The sequence below is a fragment of the Anabrus simplex genome, chromosome 1 (assembly GCF_040414725.1).
Source record: "Anabrus simplex isolate iqAnaSimp1 chromosome 1, ASM4041472v1, whole genome shotgun sequence".
Classification (NCBI taxonomy): Eukaryota; Metazoa; Arthropoda; class Insecta; order Orthoptera; family Tettigoniidae; genus Anabrus; species Anabrus simplex.
In genome coordinates, this window is record NC_090265.1 from 718,040,910 (window position 1) to 718,064,658 (window position 23,749).

The following is a 23,749-nucleotide window of genomic DNA, read 5'->3' on the forward strand; positions in this document are numbered from 1 at the left end:
TTGTTACTGAGAGGTGCTAGTGAAAGTCGTTAGTCAAGTGTGTGAACTCGTGTTGTGATTTTGCTGTGTTGGTAGTTGGTTGACATGCTAATGTGGCAGTCTTCTTCTTCTTCTTCTTCTTCTTCTTCTTCTTCTTCTTCTTCTTTGTAGCAGTGTTTTGTTCAAGATAGAAGTTCATTTGTGTATGTGTATAACGTGTATATAATTTGTAAATAAAACAGTGAGTAGAATTGACAGCATCTCCTGTGTGTGTCTTCGTAGTTACGATAACTTTTGGAATCGGTTTAATTTAGAGGTTCCGGAACTACAAGCTATTTCTTTGTTAGCTTTGCGAGGTTCCAGTTCATTACTGAGAAATCATTGCTACGCGTTATAGCGCTTATAGTTTAAAGACAATATGAGAATAATGTAATCAACAAAATTATTCTAAACCAAAATTATAATTTCAGTTGTTTTGTTATGCTTTGTCCACTGTTGCAAACTTCAACTCAGGGAAGTTTTGTGAATAAAATAATACAATGATTTGGTGGAAATACTCGGTGTGATTAATTATTTATAAATGAAGTCGTGTATAAACATTATGGTAATGTATTTGTTATTGCAAGAGTTCATTAAAGATTCGCAAACCTAATACCGTTGGGGTTGAAAGAGAACAAGAGTTGACCAAGGGAGGTCGGATAGGAAGGTGAAAGCGAGAAGCTTGGTGTAAGAAAGTGGAAAGAACGCCAGGGCTCTTGCGGTAGACAAGTTGATAGCCTCCACCCACAGGTGAAATCTTTGTCGCTAAAGTAAAGTGGGAATTAGTCGCTGTACCTTTCATTTAAATTCGTACAAAGTGAAGAAATGAGTAACAGCTGCCTAGCTGAGGCGCGGTACACCCGCAAGGACGTGGGTTCGATTCCTCGTCAAGAAGTCGAAAATTTTAAGAAACGATTTTTGCACATGGCCGTGAGATTCACTCAGCCTACACCAAAAAGGAGTATTATGTTAATTCCTGGGAGCAAAGGCAGCCGGGCGTAGAGCTAACAATTCTACCCCAACAAGTTCCGAGGTTACGAATATGGAATCCTTTAGCTTCCACTCCTTCATAACCTGTGCGGAGATGACCTGCTTACTTTGCTTGTGCTTTGGAATAATAAATAAATAAATAAATAAATAAATAAATAAATAAATAAATAAATAAATAAATAAATAAATAAATAAATAAGTAAATAAATAAATGAATAAATATTAGCTTACGGTTTCCCGTCGCTGGGTACCGAGTGAAATCATGCTTTTAGTAGACGATCGTCAATGTTGATCGCCGTTCCCGCTAGTATTTTTTTACCAGTCCGGGAATATTATCTCGACCAGAGCAGGACATTATTTTACTGTTGGTAAAGACTAAGTTTTCCCGCATTTGTTATCCGTGGTACGTTAAAGCGGAAAAGACGCCGCCAAAGGGCCCTTGCGCTTGAAGGAATTTTGTCAATTTCGTTTAAAGACTACATAAATGTTTGTTGTTGTAGAGGCGGCTAGCGTGAGGATTAAGTTGGCTGCTTTGTTCCCCCAGCAACACTTGCGCGGCTCGGTGTATTTACTGGCACGTAAAAAAAACTTCTGCGGGACAAAAATGATTATTATTTGTGTGACGGCTCAAACTGTAATTCACGCAAGGAATGTTGGCCACACTATCCCCAGTAATCCTTGCACAGCTCAGAAATGCTGATTTCAGTTTAGCCGTTTCAAGGGGGCTCACTTACACTTCCCTCAAAAACCATCTGATCAAGTTCTAGGTGTCTTATGATGTGTCCCGTCATTCTGGCTTCTTGTTCTTCATCTCCTTCCGCTCAAATTTCGCCAAATCGTTTTCCCCCTCACTAATTCGAATCAGTGTCTTTTTATTCGTCATTCCATCTACCCGCCTTACCTTTAGCATCCTTATGTAACCCCACATTTCAAAAGCTTCTATTGACTTTTTCTGAGCTAGTTAATGCTGATGTTTCACTCCCATACAATGCCACGCTCCAGACGAAAGTCTTCAAAAACATCTTCAAATTCCTATATCAGTGTTCGAAGTGAGCAAATTCCTTTTCTTGTTGTATGTATGTTGGGTATTCAGTCCGAAGGCTGGTTTAATCCTCTACAGCTCCGCAAGAAAGACATTCCTTGCTTGTGCTAGTCTGCATTTCATGTCCTCCGTTCTTCCATCATTACTTACTCTTCTACACAAGTATAATGATGGGATAATCGAATACAAAATAATCGCTTATTCCATTATATTCCCCATTCGATTATTTTTCGATTATTCATTCGAAATTCCATTCGAATCAATGAGGATATCGACTAGTGAATGCTTTCGAAATAATCAAATGAAAAGTGATGTTGTGACAGTTAATTCACTCATTCAGTTTCAACAGTTGGAGATAGTCTGGAAAAAGACATATTTCTATTTTTCATAAGAGTTCATACATTCGCTTATTTCAGTCTATTATCCATCCGACACACTTAAACCGAAAAATTGATTCATAACGCATCCGAATATTCTATGCGATACAACTGAATGATATTTGAAACTCATTCGATTAATTTATTCGATGATCTAAATAATCGGATAGAGATTATTCGATTATTGTATTCGATTATGCCATCACTACAACTGAATGGTATTTGAAACTCATTCGATTATTTTATTCGATTATGTAAGTAATCGGATAGAGATTATTCGATTGTTGTATTCGATTATGCCATCACTACAACTGAATGGTATTTGAAAGTCATTCGATAATTTTATTCGATTATGTAAGTAATCGGATAGAGATTATTCGATTGTTATATTCGATTATGCCATCACTACAACTGAATGGTATTTGAAACTCATTCGATTATTTTATTCGATTATGTAAGTAATCGGATAGAGATTATTCGATTGTATTCGATTATGCCATCACTACAACTGAATGGTATTTGAAAATCATTCGATTATTATATTCGATTATGTAAGTAATCGGATAGAGATTATTCGATTGTTGTATTCGATTATGCCATCACTACAACTGAATGGTATTTGAAACTAATTCGATTATTATATTCGATTATGTAAGTAATCGGATAGAGATTATTCGATTGTTGTATTCGATTATGCCATCACTACAACTGAATGGTATTTGAAACTCATTCGATTATTTTATTCGATTATGTAAGTAATCGGATAGAGATTATTCGATTGTTGTATTCGATTATGCCATCACTACAACTGAATGGTATTTGAAACTCATTCGATTATTTTATTCGATTATGTAAGTAATCGGATAGAGAGTATTCGATTGTTAAAAGTATTCGATTATCCCATCACTACCCAAATAAACAATATTCATTTACTTTCTTTAAGACTTCATTTCCTAATATAATATTTCTTGCGTCACCTCACTTTATTCCACTGCACTCCATTACTTCGGTTTTGGCTTATTTTTCATCCTGTACTCTCCCTCCAAGAGGGTGTCCATACCACTCAGCAACTTCTCAGATTTTTCTGCATAAAACAAGTCTACGGACTGATGACACAAACAAGAATAATAATTAATGCACTATGAGATCTGGAAAAAGTTACATCGCAGTTCTCAGAATTAAACACGTGGACTTCCACCAATAAAGGTCTTACACCATCTAAATGGACTACTGCAATAAAGATGAATCGTAACGTCATCACAGCCCGCAGTATTCCTGGTAGAAGCGAAGAAACTCATCGCCGTCACTGCAAGGAGAATGACACTTGCCCGTGTTCTTGGTTTCTCATGAGAAACAGGTTCCGGAGTTGTGTTCGTAGTTGTCTCAAAAAAGTCGAATTGGTCTGAACTCACGGTATGGGAGCCATCCTCTATCAGGAATACACACCAGCTAACCCATTGATCTCCAGATGAGAGTGGAAAGACACGCTGAAAATACAATACAACGTGGTTCCTGTACGGGCCCTCCCTGAACGTAGCCGGGATGGAGTCTACTGCAGACACTGCAGTGAGCATGAAATCATAGCTCATGTTCTTGGTTCATGTCCACGGCGGGTCTTGCTTAGGAATGTTAGGTACAACAGGATATGATCTAGAATTGCAGCAGCATTCTCCCAGAAAGGTTACGAAACACATGAAGATGTGCCATGTATTTCTGACGGTGGAAGCAACCGGAGAATAAATATAATCGCAACTGACCGAGAAACAGACTTTGCATATATTCTGGACCCCACCATTAGATGTGAGGTCGACTAAAGTCAGCCAGCAGAGAAGTGAGCCATCTATGAACCAACTATCAGCTACTTCAAAGAATCATATAACATCTCCTGTATAAGGGTTGTAGGAGCAAGAGGAACCATATCAAAATTCTTAGTTGAGTTCTTCAAAAGTGTGAGCATTCGTAAGAATCTGTACTGTGATTTAGCCGTCTTGGCCATTAAAGGCTCCGCCCAAATGTTAGAAATCACCTCTACAGTACTGCATACGAGAAGGATTAACTCCAGAAAACTCTTCATGGTTACACATACATTCAGTATTCAAGTGTAAGGTCAGATTTAAGCAGCCTATCATTGTAGGAAGTACAAATAAATAATAAAAAAAGAAGCACCCTGCATTTCGTCTGAAGGCGTTGACTTCATGATAATCGAAGGAAGGACGATCGGCTTCGTTATCGATTCAGCTGCGAGATTTAAAGGAGGAAATATACAAGCAGAAGAGGTTGATGCTGAAAAGAAGAGGCACTGCGAACTGAACTTTAAACATCTGGAGGAGAAAAATAACATCCCGTTCCGAAACTGAGGAGTAGCATCTAAAGTCTCCAAGTTCCGGAGTGTTTGGAACTAGAATAAATTGCCGCCACAATGTTCTCAAGGATACAAGATTGCTAATATCATCCAGCTTGAAGGTTGTGTTTCGCTGTGCCACCCATTGTTTCACATCACTCCAGATGTTTTCGATGCTGTTCAAATCTGGATGATAAGCCGGAAAGCGAAGTACAGTGTGCCCGTATCCATGTAAAAGACGGTAGAGAATATAGCTCTTTGTTCGCGGCTTATTGGTCTTTATAAGTTCATAAAGTTCAGTCTTGAACATACCGTAAGGTTGTGGCAGTTCTCCATGTCCTATTTGTGAGTATTAGAAGTAGGGCATTTATCATACTGAACGTTGTGATAGGGTGCATTGTCTATCACAAGAACAGATTTTGGAGGCAAGTTTGGCAAAAACACTTCTTTCACCCATATCATGTCATTCGTATCATTCATTTCTCGATGGTAATCGCCGGATGTCTGATTTGAATTAAATATCAAGAGGTCATTCGGAATAAAACCTAGCTCATGGCCTGCATGAACAATAATAAGGCGCTGTCGCTTCGATATCGGCGATTTAAGACACTCTGTAGGAGATGTAGTGTCACACCAAGCCTTTGGTGTTGTGTAGGAGCTGTTAATGTAGGTTTCATCGCTGTAAACTATAGGGCGACCCTCCTGACGATACCTAGTAACAGAGCACACAAATATGATTCGAGCACTGCGAATATCATCTCGCTCAATTAGCAAACACCAGTTAGTTTCTACCCTTTTCCACAAAAATCTAAGTTCTTTAATAATTTGTCGCAAACTACTGCTTTGGGCCTTGTACTGTATACATTTTTTTTTTTTTTTTTGAGTTTTGCCAACACAGATTTCACAGTCGGAATTTCTTTCTCAGTTATATAAAATTCATTGATTGTCGTTCGAACAACGGACATGTCAAAATCACCTAATCCAGTGCACGGACGCTTTTTTTCTTTATTCTTGCGGGGTGTATTGAACGACGGCAATGTTCCTGCCTGGACCTGTAGCAACTATTTCTTCACGGACTTCACGGTGCCCGCACTTACATGAGTTGCAGCATACACACGCTCCTGCACTTTTTTGGATGGAATAATAAATTTGTTTTCATCGGCTTATATAAAGAATTTAAAAATCCACAGCCTGTTTGCAGTCATTCGACCGGATCAGGAATGGAATGAATGAAGCTTCCATCTAGCAGCGATGATAGGAATTGTGCCGGCTGCCGAGGACTGTCGCACTCCTTTCGGGCAATGATTAATGACTGACAGATGAAATGAAATATATTGGAGAGTGTTGTTGGAATGAGATATGGCAGGGAAAACTGGAGTACCCAGAGAAAGACCTGTCCCGCTTCCGCTTTGTCCAGCACAAATCTCACATGGAGTGACCGGGATTTGAACCACGGAAGCTAGCGATGAGAGGCCGGCGCGCTGCCACCTGAGCCAAGGAGGTTTATTCCTTCATTAAATATGTAATAAAAAATAAAATTGTGAATGAATTTGTATCGCATTTGCACGTTCCTTTTGCCAGTTTTAGCTCCTTTTTTTCTGAATATTTTTAGTCTTTTTTACAGGTCTTCTTTTAGGTAATTTGTAGGTATTCAACTTCCGATCACAAGTAGTTAGGTATGGTTAATAGATAGACTAGACATTATTAACCACAAACACAAATCTATGATTAATAAGTGCCCTTACGCAAACCCACTTCAGGTCAAGTAGAAAAATGAATAAATAAATACATTTTAAAAACTATATATAAAAATGAAGCGACGTCAGTCTGTCCTGCCTTCTGAAACGGCATTACTTGCACGTCCAAACCGCTGGGCAAAATATCATTAAATTTTGCACAAATATTCTCAGAGGGAACTGCTGCGTGTGCTTTATAAAAAATCCTGAAAGTATATTATTCACAAAATTTGTAAAAAGTCGCGTAGTAGCGTACATTGTCCTTTCTCGGGCAGTCCTGCCAAAATTGCAGGACCAACAGAGCTGAAGTTTGGTATGGATATGGCTCAGATATTCAGTTTAAACTAATTGTGATTTTCCTATTATTAAGCTTTTCAAAATTTGGTAACGTTTTAGCCAGTAAGAAAAACCAAAATAATTGGAAAATGGTTAGGCCTGATGCTCTTAAAATTCAGATTTCTGCATGAAAAAAGTCTATGGCTCATTCCACGTAAGGAAACAATACTGCTCTTATAGACCTACACACCTGTTCTGAGACACCCATAATTCCTCGTGATTAAGGGATATTATACTGAACTTTGTAGTGTATTATGAAAGATAAAAAGGATGAGGCATTTTTGCCCTGAGTTATTAAAATAACTACATAACATTTTCTTTTTCATAAATATATTTGTAGGGAGGAAGCAAAATGGCGGGAACAGCCATAGCTTTGTTGCCCTCCTTCATTTTCTTTCTTCTGTGTTGCTCTAGTTCAAGCATCGTGTAGTCCCTCACACTGTGAACTTCTGTAGTGAAGTCATCTACAGTATTTATTTGTTGCGTGTGTGTTTTTGGGCTTTAAATCAGTGCGTAATTATTTTGGGTTGAGTGAGAGTTATGCGATAAGCCTACGTGTGTGATTTATTTCCTTAACATTAATACTGTGATCTTTTGTAGAGTCATCTTCAGTATTTATTTGTTGCGTCGGTTTTCTACCCTTTATTGCCTGGAGAAATTAAATGCAACTAAATGCATCCCTCACCCCTCGAACCCATACAAATTATTTGTCTATTTTCTCCCTCAGTGTGCCTTACACTTCAATGCTGACGTTTTTGATGAGCCATAGTTTACCTCTGATTCTGTACAAACCAAAAACAGCCCCAGTAAACCCCCCGTCCCGTTTAGTTCATAAAAATAATGTGTAGCTTAGTTTTTTCCGCTTTTTGCACTGAACTTAAATACTGAATTTCACAAATTTATGTGCCGCCGTTTTCCTGTTGTGGTGTTAAGAAGAGCCGTTCGATATGGCAACCCTCTTGTCATAAGAGCAATGCTGTTTTCTTAACATGGAATGAGTTATAGTGATTGTTCTTTTGGCAGCTCTAACGGAAATGAAACATGGACGATAACTAGCTGAGAAAAAAAGAGAAGAAAACCTTTTGAAATGTGGTGTTACAGAAAAATACCCTTTGTAGGTGGCGGTGGTAGAATAACACACACAGTAAAACCTGCCTGTCGTAGGAGTGACTAAAAGAAGGGGTCCCAGTGGCTCTTAACATGGGAGCGTGGGTTGGCGACCACGAGACCCTTAGCTGAGTCGTCGCATTGCTTCCACTTACTTGTGCCAAGGGTTTCCAATTTCTAAGGGCTGCATGATCGCGGGCAGCGCTTTAATAACAGACCGATTTTCGTACAATTCTTCAAATAGAACAGAGGTACCAGTTTGAATTATAATGCACAGTTAAACTGAAATGAAGGTTTGATAATTTGAATTGTTATTTTACAATAGTATAAATTACAATTGAAACAGTCATTTAAGAAAGGGCACATGTCCAAATTGTTGATTTTTGTTTTATTGCAGTTTAACGTTCTTCTAGTCCTGGTGCACTTTTTCGCAAATGGAACGACAATTATCGAACCGGCAACATGCTGATATTGTTACGAATAAAACTCCATCTGTTTCATTACTCTAATTTATTTCAGGATGGCCTAATAAACACACACTCACATATATAAACACACACTATCCTAACCAGCTGTGAATGGCCACACTTACTAATTACTGTCTGTTTACAAATTGCTCTTCCTTAATGCGCAGCAGGAGGTCCAGCCCGCTTGGGACTGGGGACACTTAATCCTTACTTTCACTTTGCCAAGTCCAGTCAACTCATATAGCAGGTGTGTGTAGACAGCTGGATTTGAACACAGTGCCACTGGCTACACAACACGCGATGACTGTTCGTTGGTTCGATTCCGCAGACAGTCCAGTAATTCACAAAGTCACATGTGGTGAACAACTAAACAACGACAAGACGATACTCACAACAGCGAACATTAACGCAGGTCCATTTAACTTCACACTTGCGACAGCGGCTTCCCTCGCTGACTCACGCAGAAATATACGAAGACACAGTATATTCTTCCATTATGTCGTCTCCAGTCCACACACTCCGGCACCACAACAACAGCTCCTCGTTCAGACCTCGGTGAGACACTAGCAACAGCCAACACCTCTGTCGCCCTCAGCCCAGCAACCGAACCCCAACACACTGAGTCTCACACCGAGTCTACACCTCGGAGCCCAACTGTCACTCCGAGTCGGATGTATCTCGAGGAAAGGATATGCCTACCAATGAGAAAATTCGTTTCCAGCCAGCATCATTCGTGCACTTCCCTTACCCTGCCAAAGATCCAGGAACCTTACGGACAAAACAGTTAGTTAGCACCCATGTTGAACACACCTTCCATTTGAGACTAGACAACAACGTCCAGCTTCCCAACGAACTAGTCAACGAAAAATCAATTCATATCGACGGGAACAAGATGAATGACCTAAAGCGTCTAGAAGTGTACATTCAGGGGAATACAAAGACGTTTTCAACGAACTGTTCGTGTGACTGAAGATGATGTTGGCAGACGGACAGCAGGCAATGGTAGATGATAACCGGGGTTAAAAGTCAGGTTGTGAGTTTCACAAATACGAAAAGTCCTCTCTGTTTTAATTACTGCGTTGATGGGGTGAAAATTCCTTTTGAGGATCATTGTAAGTACCTAGATGTTAATATAAGGAAAGATCTGCATTGGGGTAATCATATAAATGGAATTGTAAATAAAGGGTACAGATATCTGCACATGGTAATGAGGGTATTTAGGGGTTATAGTAAGGATGTACAGGAGAGCCCATGTAAGTCTCTGGTAAGACCCCAACTACAGAATGGTTACAGTGTATGGAATCCTCACCAGGATTGCTTGATTCAAGAGCTGGAAAAAAATCCAAAGAAAAGCAGCTCGATTTGTTCTGGGTGACTTCTGACAAAGGAGTAGCGTTACACAAATGTTGCAAAGTTTGACTAGGAAGACTTGGGAGAAAGGGAACGAGCTGCTCGACTAAGTGGTATGTTCCGAGCTGTCAGTGGAGAGATAGCGTGGAATGACATCAGCAGGCGAATAAGTTTGAGTGGTGTCTTTAAAAGTAGGAAAGATCACAATATGAAGATAAAGCTGGAATTTAAAAGGACAAATTGGGTGTAAATATTCGTTTATAGGAAGGGGAGTTAGGGATTGGAATAACTTACCAGGAAAGATGTTCCATAAATTTCCTATTACATTGCAATCATTTAAGAAAATGCTAGGAAAACAACAGATAGGGAATATGCCACCTGGGCGACTGCCCTAAATGCAGATCAGTAGTGTCTGAGTGTTGAATTTGATTGACTGTTATCGTTCAAATTATTATTATTATTGTAGAACGAACAACGGCTCAGTGTGTCTAAATTATCTGAGTAAACAGTGTGTTTTTGCTGCAAAACTGATTTTTATTCATCGATCATTATAGAAAGGGCACATATCCATTTTTTTGTCTGCTAATTTCTATAAATTCCTTCCTCTTTACTTCATATTTTATCAAATAAGCTAGCCACAACCATCAACACCAACGGTCAAAATACATACATTTAACATAAATAGCAAGATTGGCTTAAATCAGTTTTTTGTTCCTCCTGGTAGTTACATATAATCACTATTGCGTGTTTCTGTGGTGACTGGAACTGTGGTGTGTTGTCTGAAAATGAAGAGGAAAGTGTTGGGACAAACACCCAGTCCCCGGGCTAGAAGAATTAATCAGAGACGATTAAAATTCTCGACCCGGCCGGGAATCGAACCCGAGACCCTCTGAACAAAAGGCCCCAACGCTGACCATTCAGCCAATGAGTTGGACCCTTTCTTAAAGGACTGATTCAATTAAATTCAAAATAAACACTTATACCCAGGGCAATTGAATTTTGTAGAAGAGTACCGAACAATATCAGTTCATTTGAATTAATATTTGACAAATGACAAAAAAGGAAAAAAAACCTAAAGACATAATGAAATGAAAAGTGTAGTCCAAAGAAAAAGAAGGACAATTTAGTGGGAGTAGTGTGGTCCATTAGCTGAAACTATCAATGAACGAAAGTCCACCTCCAGCTCTGTTGTTGCTAATCTCAAAAGATACAGCAAGAAAAAATCTGAAAGTCCACTTCTGTATTGATGTTTAATGAATTTCATACAAGAGAAAACACTTTCACATATGTACGTGCTCCCAAACATTGAGGTATTTTTAGTCCAAATTGACTTAACTTTGGGTAGGTATTTTTCGCTGCATAGAAATTTAAAAAGAATGTGTTCCCTTTTCTTGTCTGGTCTGCAGGAACGTATTGGCTTGTAGATCGCACAGACCAGGTTGTAGATGTGGTTCTCGCTCCTCGATCGTAGAACCAAGAGAACTCACGTAAAGCTGTGTACTGCTTTTCAGAAATACAATTTCCTGGAATCGTGTGTTGAATTCTTCAATGATCTCTTGAATGAGTGAACTGATATCTGAAAAATCTGTAGTTTCCTGGCCTTTCTCTGCCGCTAATTGTAGACAGCAAGGACAATGTGTCAATTCGCTGGCACTGGCATTTGTGAGGGCTCATTCCACCCCCAAAGTTCGTATTTTAATTTTTGATATCGAAATAATCTATTCAGACCAAGTGAATATTTAGAAACAGGAAATAATGTTAAAGAATGAATTAGTTCAGATTGGGTCTATAAAGGGTATAAAATGAATCCATTTTTCGAAAGAGCAATGAGATATATTTTGTAGATTTCCTTCACATTTCTTAAAATATTATTTTAAAAGCTCTCGCGTACCGCCATTCGTAAACCCCTCACTATCCTATCCGACCTCACTTGGTCAACTCTTGTTCTTTTCCGATCCCGATGGTAATAGGTTGCGAGGTCTAGTTAGTCTTTCACTTCCATGCCCAATCCCTTCCAATTTTTCCCTCTGATTAATGTTAAGAGGATGGTTACCGAGTTGTACTTCCTCTTAAAACAACAATCACCACCACCACCACCACTTACAGAAGAATGCTGAAGATGAGATGGCTAGATCGAATCAAGAACGAAGAGGTTGTTGCTGCTTGAGTCATCAGTCCATAGACTGGTTTGATGCAGCGCTCAACACCACTCTATCCTGTGCTAATCTTTTCATTTCTACGTAACTGCTGCATCCTGCATCTGCTCTAATCTGTTTGTCATATTCATACCTTGGTCTACCCCTACCGTTCCTACCGTCTACACTTCCCTCGGAAACCATCTGCACAATTCCTGGGTGTCTTAAGATGTGTCTTATCATTCTATCTCTTCTTCTCGTCAAATTTAGTCAAATCGATCTCCTCTCGTCATTTCGAGTTAATATCTCTTAATCGTGATTCGATCTATCCATCTCACCATGAGCATTCTGCTGCAACACCATATTTCAAAGGCTTCTATTCTGTTTCTTTCTGAGCTTCCATAAAATGCCCAACTCCAGACGAAAGTCTTCAAAAACGTCTTTCTAATTTCTATATCAATGTTCGAAGTGAGCAAATTTCTTTTCTTAAGAAAGGCCTTCTTTGCTTGTGCTAATCTGCATGTTATGTCCTCCTTACTTCTGCCATCGTTAGTTATTTTACTACCCAAGTAACAATATTCATCTACTTCCTTTAATACTTAGTATCCTAATCTAATATTTCCTGCATCACCTGACTCCGTTCGACTGCACTCCATTACTTTTGTTTTGGACTTATTTATTTTCATCTTGTACTCCTTACCCAAGACTTCGTCCATACCATTCAGCAACTTCTCTAGATCTTCTACAGTCTGAGAAAAAATAACAATATCATCAGCAACTCTCAGAGTTTGAATTTCCTGTCCTTGGATTGTGATTCCCTTCCCAAATTCCTCTTTGATTTCCTTTACCGCGTGTTTTATGTAAACACTGAAAAGGAGGTGGTGATGGGGCGGGGGACAAATTGCAACCTTGCCTCATTATTTTCTGGATTGCTGCTTATTTCTCAAAGCCCTCGATTCTTATCACTGCAGAGTGATTTTTATACAGATTGTAGATAATTTTTCGTTTTCGGTCTCTGATCCCGATCACCTTCAGAGGTAATGAATCGAATTGGCGACAGAGAACAATATTTGGCGAAACTGGATCACAAGAAGAGCTAGAATGATAGGACACATCTTAAGACACCCGGGACTTGTTCAGCTAGTTTCTAAGGCAAGTGTAGGCGGTGGACCAGGGTATGAATATGACAAGCAGATTATAGCAGATGTAGGATGTATCAGTTACGTAGAAGTAAAAAGATTAGCACAGGGTAGGGTGGCATGGAAACTGCACCAAACCTGTTTACGGGCTATGACCCAAACAACACTTATTCTCCAGGAAATTAAGCGTTCCAGACCACCAGAGTCCGCCACACCAATAGAGCACTTAGACGCTGGACCTGACTTAAAAAATGACTTATACGTCAGTGATGGGTCAATCAATCAATCAATCAATCAATCAATCAATCAATCAATCAATCAATCAAGCAAGCAAGCAGCAAGGAATCAATCAATCAATCAATCAATCAATCAATCAATCAATCAAGCAATCAAGCAAACAATCAATCAATTAATGACCGTTGATCTGCATTTTGGGCAGCCGTCAGGTGGCAGATTCCTCGCTATCTGTTGTTTACCTAGTCTCTTTTTCGTAAATAACTGCAAAGAATTTGGATATTTATTGAACATCTCCCGTGGTAAGTTATTCCAATCCCTTACTCCACTTCCTATAAAACGAAAATTTGCTCAAATTTGTCCCTTTAAATTCCAACTTTATTTCATATTGCGATCTTTCCTCCTTTTAAAAACACCAACTCAAACTTATTCGTCTGCTAATCTCGTTCTACGACATCTCTCTACTGACAGCTCGGAACATACCGCTTAGACGAACAGCTCCCAAGTCTTCCCAGCCCAAAGTTTTTTTTTTTTTTTTTTTTTGCTAGGGGCTTTACGTCGCACCGACACAGATAGGTCTTATGGCGACGATGGGATAGGAAAGGCCTAGGAGTTGGAAGGAAGCGGTCGTGGCCTTGGTTAAGGTACAGCCCCAGCATTTGCCTGGTGTGAAAATGGGAAACCACGGAAAACCATCTTCAGGGCTGCCGACAGTGGGATTCGAACCCACTATCTCCCGGATGCAAGCTCACAGCCGCGCGCCTCTATGCGCACGGCCAACTCGCCCGGTAGCACAAAGTTTACAACTTTCTTTCGTACCGTAACACTACCCTTTTGTCGAAAATTATCCAGGACAAATCTTTGGATTTTTTTCCAGTTCTCGAATTAGGTGATTCTGGAGTGGGTCCGATACATTGAAACCATCCTCTAACTGGGATCGTACCAGAGACATCCTCATATCCTTTTTTAAGAACAATGTTAGTCGCTGTACGTCCCACTAACTACTCTTTTATGGTTTTCCGCGACGCGAGGTGCCGGAATTTAGTCCCGCAGGAGTTCTTACACGTGCCAGTAGATCTACTACAAGAAGCTGACTTATTTGAGCACCTTCAAATACCATCGGACTGAGCAAGGATCGCACCTGCCAAGTTGTGGTCAGAAGGCCAGCGCCTCAACCGTCTGAGCCACTCAGCCCGACCTTACATCCTTACTACAACCCCTACTTACCCTTATTATTATTATTATTATTATTATTATTCTAACCGAGTGCAGCCCTTGTAAGGCAGACCCTCCGATTAGGGTGGCCGGCATCTGTCATGTGTAGATAACTGCGTGTTATTGTGGTGGAGGATAGTGTTTTGTGTTTTTTGCGAGTTGCTGGAGTTGGGGACAGCACAAACACCCAGCTCCTCAGGCAATGGAATTAACCAATGAAGGTTAAAATCCCCGACCCGGCCGGGAGTCGAACCCGGGACTGTCTGGACCAAAGGCCAGCACGCTAACCATTCAGCTATGGAGTCGGACACCTCGTTAATGAGATAGCCCCAATGAAGGTAATTCCCTATACTAACACCTAAGTACTTGCAGTAATCACAGTGTGGTAGGCCTACTTTCACCCACGAAAACAGTAGGTAATTAAAACTGAAAGGACCGGGCACGTTGGCCGTGCGATTAGAGGCGCGCGGCTGTGAACTTGCACCCGGGAGATAGTGGGTTTGAATCCCACTGTCGGCAGCCCTGAAGATGGTTTTCTGTGGTTTCCCATTTTCATACCAGGCAAATGCTGGGGCTGTACCTTAATTAAGGCCACGGCCACCTCTTTCCAACTCCTAGGCCTTTCCTATCCCATCGTCGCCATAAGACCTATCTGTGTCGGTGCGACGAAAAAACAAAAAAACTGAAAGACTTTTCCCTCTTGGTGAACCGTACAACCTGACTTTTCACACCGTTTACCATTGTCTGCTGTCCATCTCACAACAATGTAGAGGTCTTTTGCGGAGACATCGCCAACAAGCCCATCAAAGAATAGATTTAATCGATATTCTGGTTTAACCTTCCGAATACCAAGCGGAGTACAAGTGTAGCCCATTTGTCATTTTTTAATTATTATACCTATGCATCAACTTTTTTTGTAGGTTTTTCATATACGGTTACATTATTATATAAACATTCCCCCCTGACGGTGGGGGCAGTAGAATAACACCCACGGTAACCCCTGCCTGTCGTAAAAGGCAACTAAAAGGGGCCCCAGGTACTCTCGTCTTGGGAGCGTCGTTTGGCGACCCCGGGGCCCTTGGATTTGCTTGCACTTACTTGTGCCAGGCTCCTCCCTTTCATCTATGCTATCTGACCTTCCTTGGTCAACTCTTGTTCTTTTCCGTCCCCGACAGTACTAGGTATCGATGCCTAGGAAGTCCTTCGCTCTTCGCGGCCCTGCCTTCCTTTGCTCGATACCTTCATTTTTCGAAGTGTCGGGGTTTGCCTCTGATTAGTGTTAATAGAGGATCGTTGCCCAGTTGACTTCCTCCAACAAGCGAGCTGGTCGTGCGGTTAGGGGCGCGCACCTGTGAGCTTGCATTCGGGAGATAGTGGGTTCGAATCCTACTGTCACCAGCTCTGAAGATGGTTTTCTGTAGTTTCCCATTTTGATAAGGGCAACTGCTATAATAATAATAATAATAATAATAATAATAATAATAATAATAATAATAATAATAATAATAATAATAATAATAATAATAATAATGGCTTATGGCCTCCGGAGAGGCCTGGTGCACGTCTTTTTCTCGTAGACGACTTATTAGGCGACCTGCATGTCTGTGAAGATGAGGGCTCTACCTAGGATGATTTCTAATGCTGAATACGCCACATATGCCCAACCCCCGAGACACTGGAATGAACTTATTAAGGTTAAAATCCCCGACCCGGCCGGGAATCGAACCCGGGAACCTCTGACCCGAAGGCCAGTACGCTGACCATTCAGCCAACGAGTCGGACAGGCAACTGCTGGGGCTGAACCTTAATTAAGGCCACGGCCGCTTCCCTCCCACTCCTAGCCCTTTTCTCTCCCATCGTCGACATAAGACCTGTCTGTGTTGGTGCGACGTAAAGCAGCTCCTCTCAAAACAACAATCACCACAACCTACAACTACTGTTTTTCCTGTCACATGTCGGGGCTCAGTTTCCCTACCAAGCTCGTGAGGCAAAATTCTCATCAGTCAACAAGTGGCGCCGTGGGCTGCATGCCGGCACAGAAAGAGCAGTGGGCACCTGGACGCGGCCCCCTACACTCTGTCGTGAAGCGAGCTCCATTCATGGCAGCCGGCCTTGGACAGCGACCACCCACCAAATGAATGGAGAGCAACAACAAAGGCGCTTCACTACCCTCATCATCTCCCACGAAAAATGAATGAAAAATAGAAACAGTGTACACATACGGAGAAAACATCCCCTGACAACAAGGCTTAGAAATAAGTTTTAAAAAAGGTCATCTGGTTGGTACAAGTTGTTTAAAACTAGACAACAGTCCTATGACAGTGGGAATCATTGTGTACCAACCCTCCAATTGTGTAATCAAAGTTTCTCAGGCTGCTTTCCGTATCTAGGCAGTCAATTCGAGTAACAGCTTTGACATTTGTCTGGCCATAAAGCACGGCCTAGTGCGATGAGTCAGGCCGCGGCTGTTTATTGATGGTCAAGGCTCGCCAGTTAAGATTTGAGTGAGCTTCACACACACAGCAGCAGAGTGTTGGCGCCACAGCTCGACGGCGCCGCATTCCTGGCGCAGGCTTGCTGACAGCAACGCAGTAAACACACTCTCTCAGCATGCGCTTGTAGCACACACACACTTCCGCTTCCCACAGGTAATGCGTTCTCATGAATACACATTGTTGCGGTATGAAAATCACAGAAAATAAAGGTTGGACTCCCCACAAGGAAGTACGGTCTTACCTTGTCAGTGTGGATGTTCGTATGTCAGTCCCACCACATCCCTGCTGCCAACACGGTGGGCGTAACACAGACGATCTTCAAGTTCCAAGCTGTACTGACAGACTCTAGCGAGCAGGGCACTTCTCTCCACAGCTCGCCGCACCTCGGCCTTGCTCGGCTCCGTTCGTGGACGTGACGCAGCCTCAGACTAATGAATGAGTTCGAACCACACCTTCCTTCCTAGTCTCGCAAGGCTCTGGAGGTGTAAACAACTATGTCTGCTCGCGTGGTCCATATCAGTGGGTTCCCCAAGATAAGATACAGGACGATACCAATCTTACAGCTCTTTTAAAACAACAATAGTGGCTCCGGTATGGAAGTTCACGACGCCCCAGTATTGCATCATCAGCTATGAACGTGAGATGCATTTCCTCGTCCAGACGGACAGGCCTGGTCGATAAGGATGGACACATGAGCTCTGGAAATAGTCTGAGTGCCGGCAATAACAGAGCACGCATTCAAACTCCACAACTCCTCTTGAATGTACTTCACATCACAGAATACAAATCAGAAATTCGACAATCCCGTTACAAAGTTTCGTTCGAAACAGAATAAGAGTACGCAAGGGAGAATTTGGGCCTATGCAGACTATTCAGCTGCTTAGGACGGCGGAATTTAAGCCATGGTTTTTAACCTATTACTGTTTACTTTAATTGTTTATTATTAATAAAAACATCGCAAATGGGAAATATCCAGGTGGCAATGGTCACTTATAGTAGTCTAATAATAAAGTAAAGTTAACATAACTACCCAACAACAACAACAACAACAACAACAACAACAAACAAACAAACAAACAAACAAACAAACAAATAAAACAAACAAAATATTACAAGAAATACTAGTTTAACATTCTAAATCCAGCATCATCATATACAAATTCACACACAACTTAAGTATGTACAGTGCTTAACACTATGACTTACAATACTATAGGTTGAGCTTACTCTAGCTTAACATTACTTCTTCTTCTTCTCCTTTATCTGTTTACCTTCCAGGGTCGGTTTTTCCCTCGGACTCAGCGAGGGATCCCAGCTCTACCACCTCAAGGGCAGTGTCCTGGAGGGGATACAACTGGGGAGGATGGCCAGTACCTCGCCCAGGTGGCCTCACCTGCTCTGCTCAACAGGGGCCTCGCGAGGGGATGGGAAGATCAGAAGGGATAGACAAGAAGAGGCAAGGAAGCGGCCGTGGCTTTAAGTTAGGTACCATCACGGCATTCGCCTGGAGGAGAAGTGGGAAACCACGGAAAACCACTTCCAGAATGGCTGAGGTGGGAATCGAACCCACCTCTACTCATTTGACCTCCCGAGGCTGAGTGAACCCCGTTCCAGCTCTCGTACCACTTTTTTTAAAATTTCGTGGCAGAGCCGGGAATCGAACCCAGGCCTACGGGGGTGGCAGCTAATCACACTAACCACTACACCACAGAGTCGGACGCTTAGCATTACAAGTGATAATGACGTGAAGTTAATTACCCTACAAAAACAACAAGAGTACAACAAGCAATTCCATGGAAGGTAAATATGACAAGAAATACTACTTGTTTAACTTTTTTTTATTTGCTTTACGTCGCACCGACACAGAAAGGTCTTATGGCGACGATGGTGTAGGAAAGGGCTAGGAGTAGGAAGGAAACGGCCACGGCCTTAATTAAGGTACAGCCCAGCATTTGCCTGGTATGAAATCGGGAACCACGGAAAAACGATCTTCAGGGCTGCCGACAGTGTGGTTCGAACCCACTATCTCCCGGATGCAAGCTCATAGCCGCGCGTCCAGACTTTCTTTTCTTCACTCTTAATGTGTGACAATGGTTTCTAGCAAGGATGCCCATCAGGCAGTTAAGTCAAAGCTTCTCAAACCAGTATACCTCTCCTCTGCGTTGTAATTAGTGTTGCGTTGACTGGACAAATTGAGTTCGAATTACAATGTTGATTTCTGAATTTTCCTCATTGATTGTTAAACAAGTCCGCCTCTGTGGTGTAGTGGTTAGTGAGATTAGCTGCCACCCCCGGAGGCCCGGGTTCGATTCCCGGCTCTGCCACGAAATTTGAAAAGTGGTATGAGGGCTGGAAAGGGGTCCACTCAGCCTCGGGAGGTCAACTGAGTAGAGGTGGGTTCGATTCCCATCTCAGCCATCCTGGAAGTGGTTTTCCGTGGTTTCCCACTTCTCCTCCAGGCGAATGCCGGGATGGTACCTAACTTAAGGCCACGGCCGCTTCCTTCCTTCTTCCTTGCCTATCCCTTCCAATCTTCCCATCCCTCCACAAGGCCCCTGTTCAGCATAGCAGGTGAGGCCGCCTGGGCGAAGTACTGGTCATACTTCCCAGTTGTATCCCCCGACCAAGAGTCTGAAGCTCCAGGACACTGGCCTTGAAACGGTAGAGGTGGTATCCCTCGCTAAGTCCGAGGGAAAAACCGAACCTGGAGGGTAAACAGATGATGATGATGATGATGATGATGATGATGATGATTGTTAAATAAACCACAAATTTTCTAGAGTTGATCTTTCATTTAAGTAGATAGATTAGAAATACTGAAACCCGCCTTTTACCTCAGCAAGTGACGAAGAACCCGTTAACGACCCAAGAGACAGATCTCATGCTAATTGCTGATAGGTAAGGAAGGTAGGTATCCTTTATGGACCTCCCAAGGGTTCAATATATATAGATTACGTTTTAATAAAGACGTATGTACTTGTTAGTGTTGTTACGTACTACTAACTACTTTTGACGATTTTCGGAGACGTATGTTACAATTAATTCTATGACCATATACATATTTATATTTTACAAATGTTATTCGGTTAAACCGGATACTCCATGGCTTAGGCGGCAGCGCGTTCACTTCTCACCACTGAGCCTCGTGGTTCAAATCCCGATCACTCCATGTAAGATTTGAGCTGGACAAAGCAGAGACGGGACAGGTTTTTCTCCGGGTACTCCGGTTTTCCCTATCATCTCTCATTCCAGCAACACTCTCCAATATCATTTCATTTCATCTGTCAGTCATTAATTATTGCCCCAGAGGAGTGCGACAGGCTTCGGCAGCCGGCAGAATTTCTATCCTCCCCGTTAGATGGGGCTTCATTAATTCCACTCCTGACCCGGTAGAGTGACTGCAAACAGGCAGCAGATTTTCATTTTCATTAGGCTAATGCAAAAATATATTTTGTTCTTAAAATGTGATGTCTGAAAAATAAAACCATAGGTATAACATTCAGTCGAATGGATTTATATGTAATGCAATTTAATGCCTAAACGAAGTCAAGGGTGGGGGTTACATGATGATATTTAAAGGAAAATAGCCGATGGATCATTTGACAATAGAAAATAACAGACACGACCTTACTTGGCACACTAGTCGGAAAAAGTTTATTTCTCTATTTGCTTTACGTCGCATCGACGATGGGATAGGAAAGGCCTAGGAATGGTGTGAAAATGGGAAACCACGGAAAACCATCTTCAGGACTGCCGACAGTGGGGTTTGAACTCACTACCTCCCGGATGCAAGCGCATAGCTGCGCGCCCCTAACCGCACGGCCAACTCGCTCGGTGGGAAAAAGGTTTGCCATCTCAAGTCTAGTGACTAGACATCATCAGCTACGTCGTGCGACTCGTTGGCTGAACGGTCAGCGTACTGGCCTTCGGTTCAGGGGGTCCCGGGTTCGATTCCCGGCCGGGTCGGGGATTTTAACCTTAATTGGTTAATTCCAATGGCACGGGGGCTGGGTGTATGTGTTGTATTCATCATCATTTCATCCTCATCACGACGCGCAGGTCACCTACGGGTGTCAAATAGAAAGACCTGCACCTGGCGAGCCGAACCCGTCCTGGGACATCCCGGCACTAAAAGCCATACGACATTTCATTTCATCAGCTACGTCTTGTTGAGTTGTACTATTTACAAGCAATAAGGACATATTAATCTCTTCTTAATCCTAAAAGATATTTAATGAAAATGATGTTGGATTTAGAAAGTTAAACTAGTAGTATTTCTTGTATTATCTTCCTTCAATGGAATTGTTTGTTGTACTCTTGTTGTTTGTTTGTTGTTGTTGGGCAGTTATGTTAACTTTACTTTATTATTACACTACTATAACTGACCATTGCCACCGGGAAATTTCCCATTTGCGATATATGTATTAATAATGAAAATATTGAAGTAAACAGTAATAGGTTAAAAACCATGTCTTAAAAATCCGCCGTCAGTGACCGGGTCAGAGATGGAATGGATGAAGACCCTATCTAGCGGCGAGGATAGGAATTGTGCCGGCTGCCGAGGCCTGTCTCACTCCTCTGGGGCAATGATTAATGACTGACAGATGAAATGAAATGATAGTGGAGAGTATTGCTGGAATGAAAGATGACAGGGAAAACCGGAGTACCCGGAGAAAAACCTATCCCGCCTTCGCTTAGTCCAGCACAAATCTCAGATGGAGTGACCGGGATTTGAACGACGGAACCCAGCGGTGAGACGCCGACGCGCTGCCGCCTAAGCCACGAAGGCTACCCTAAAAGACATTTAAAAACCTTAAAAATAATTAACATATATCAGACTAAATGAAGGTGTTATGGAAAGTGGAATAGATGAAACTATCAAATTATGGTTTTAAAATGTTAGCAGTTAGAAATTTCTTATTGCTGACTGACAATGCAGTTTTTAAATATTAAGTAGTCCTTCTGCTAACGTCAGTCTCAGATATTCTGGGAATGTGTTGAGTTGTTGTCTTCTTATGTCACTGGACCTCGTTTTAAAATATGTACTACAGTTTTTAATTTGCGAAAGGCAAATAAATAGTATCAATTAGGTGGATTCATTAATTTCTTTCTTAATCTGTTTACCCTTTCGTTCTTCCCTCGGACTCAGCGAGGGATCCCACCTCTACCGCCTCAAGGGCAGTGTCCTGGTGTGTGAGACACTGGATCGCGGGATACAACTGGCGTGGACGGCCAGTACCTCGCCCAGGCGGCCTCACCTGCTATGCTGAACAGGGGCCATATGAGGGACGGGAAGATTGGAAAGGAGAGACAAGGAAGAGGGAAAGAAGCGGCCGCGGCCTTAAGTTAGGTACAACCCGGCATTTGCCTGGAGGAGAGGTGGGAAAGCACGGAAAACCACTTCCAGGATCCACCTCTACTCATTTGACTTCCTGAGGCTGAGTGGACCCCGTTCCAGCCCTCGTACCAATTTTCAAATTTCGTAGCAGAGACGGGAATCGAACCCGGGCCTCCAGGAATCATTGCTTTATTTCTCTCAATTTTCCCCTTTACTGCAAATGAATCTTCTTCTTTTTCTACCGCCTTTTCCCATACTTGTCGGGTCGCGGGTACGAACTGTGTTGCAAATGGTGATCTGGCCCTGTTTTACAGCCAGATTACCTTCCTGACGCCAACCCTATATGGAGGGATGTAATCACTATTGCGTGTTTTCTGTGGTGGTTGGTAGTGTAGTATGTTGTATGAATATGAAGAGGAAACAGTTGGGACAAACACAAACACCCAGTCCCTGAGCCAGAATAATTGTTCAGATGCGATTAAAATCCCCGACCCAGCTGGGAATCGAACCAGGGACCCTCTGAACGGAAGGCCTCAACGCTGACCATTCAGCCATGGAGTCGGACCCCTTCCTATAAATGAATATTTACTCAAAATGAATCACGCAGGGGAAAATTAGCTAAATTATACCTTACCGCTCATTAATTTCAATACTCCTAATAATTCCCTGTAGATACGATATAACACCATGGTTACGCTTGAGTAAGCAGAGGACTAATACAACACTTGTAAACATATCAAATGTGTGTATTTGTTTTCATCTAGGTGCAATATTACTCCAAAGAATGTTGTATACATAAACAATAGACACCTGAACTGGTATGTTTGTTTATCTAGTTGACGACTGAAAGATCATTCGATGCACCTCTGTTGTTCCCTTTAGTGTTGTGATGACAGTAGTGTACTTGAACCATTGTAAGGTACATTGTTCGCGTGCTGGTCTTTGGTCGCAGGGGTCCCGTGTCCCATTCCTGGCAGGGTCAGGAGATTTATTCATCATTGATTAATTCCGCTGGCACGGGGGCTTTGCGTATGTGTGACTTCACCATCATTTAATCCTCATCACGACGTGCAGGTCACCTACGGGAGTCAAATCTAAAGATCAGCACATGAGGCGCCGAACATGTGTTCGGACACTCCCGGCACTAAAAACCATACACCATTTCATTTTCAGTTTCTTAGTGACAGTTGACAGAGTCCATTAGGGCTCAAAGAGTGGACATATTCATAGATAAACGTGCTGCAATTGTAGCACTCAGACAAGCAGGTGTATCAATTTGCCAAATTACGAAACAATGCAGCGCATCTATAGGGGGAGTGCAATAAACCCTTCACCGCCAGACGGCAACAGGTAGCAATAAGGAGAGATCGTGACCAGGATAACCTCCTATAAAAGACAAATAACAATGATGATAAATTCATCAGAATTT

The 23,749-nt window shown here is 42.0% G+C and overlaps 1 protein-coding gene across 1 annotated transcript in view; it reads right to left on the minus strand.

The window, feature by feature from the left end:
- The window catches only part of LOC136872434 (noggin), a 141,048-nt gene extending 123,546 nt beyond the window's left edge, over positions 1–17,502 (minus strand). Inside the window, exon 1 of the mRNA XM_067146253.2 lies at positions 17,224–17,502. The gene's annotated coding sequence lies outside the window, so the exon portion shown is untranslated. The remainder of the gene's footprint in view (positions 1–17,223) is intronic.
- Positions 17,503–23,749: the final 6,247 nt, after the last annotated feature.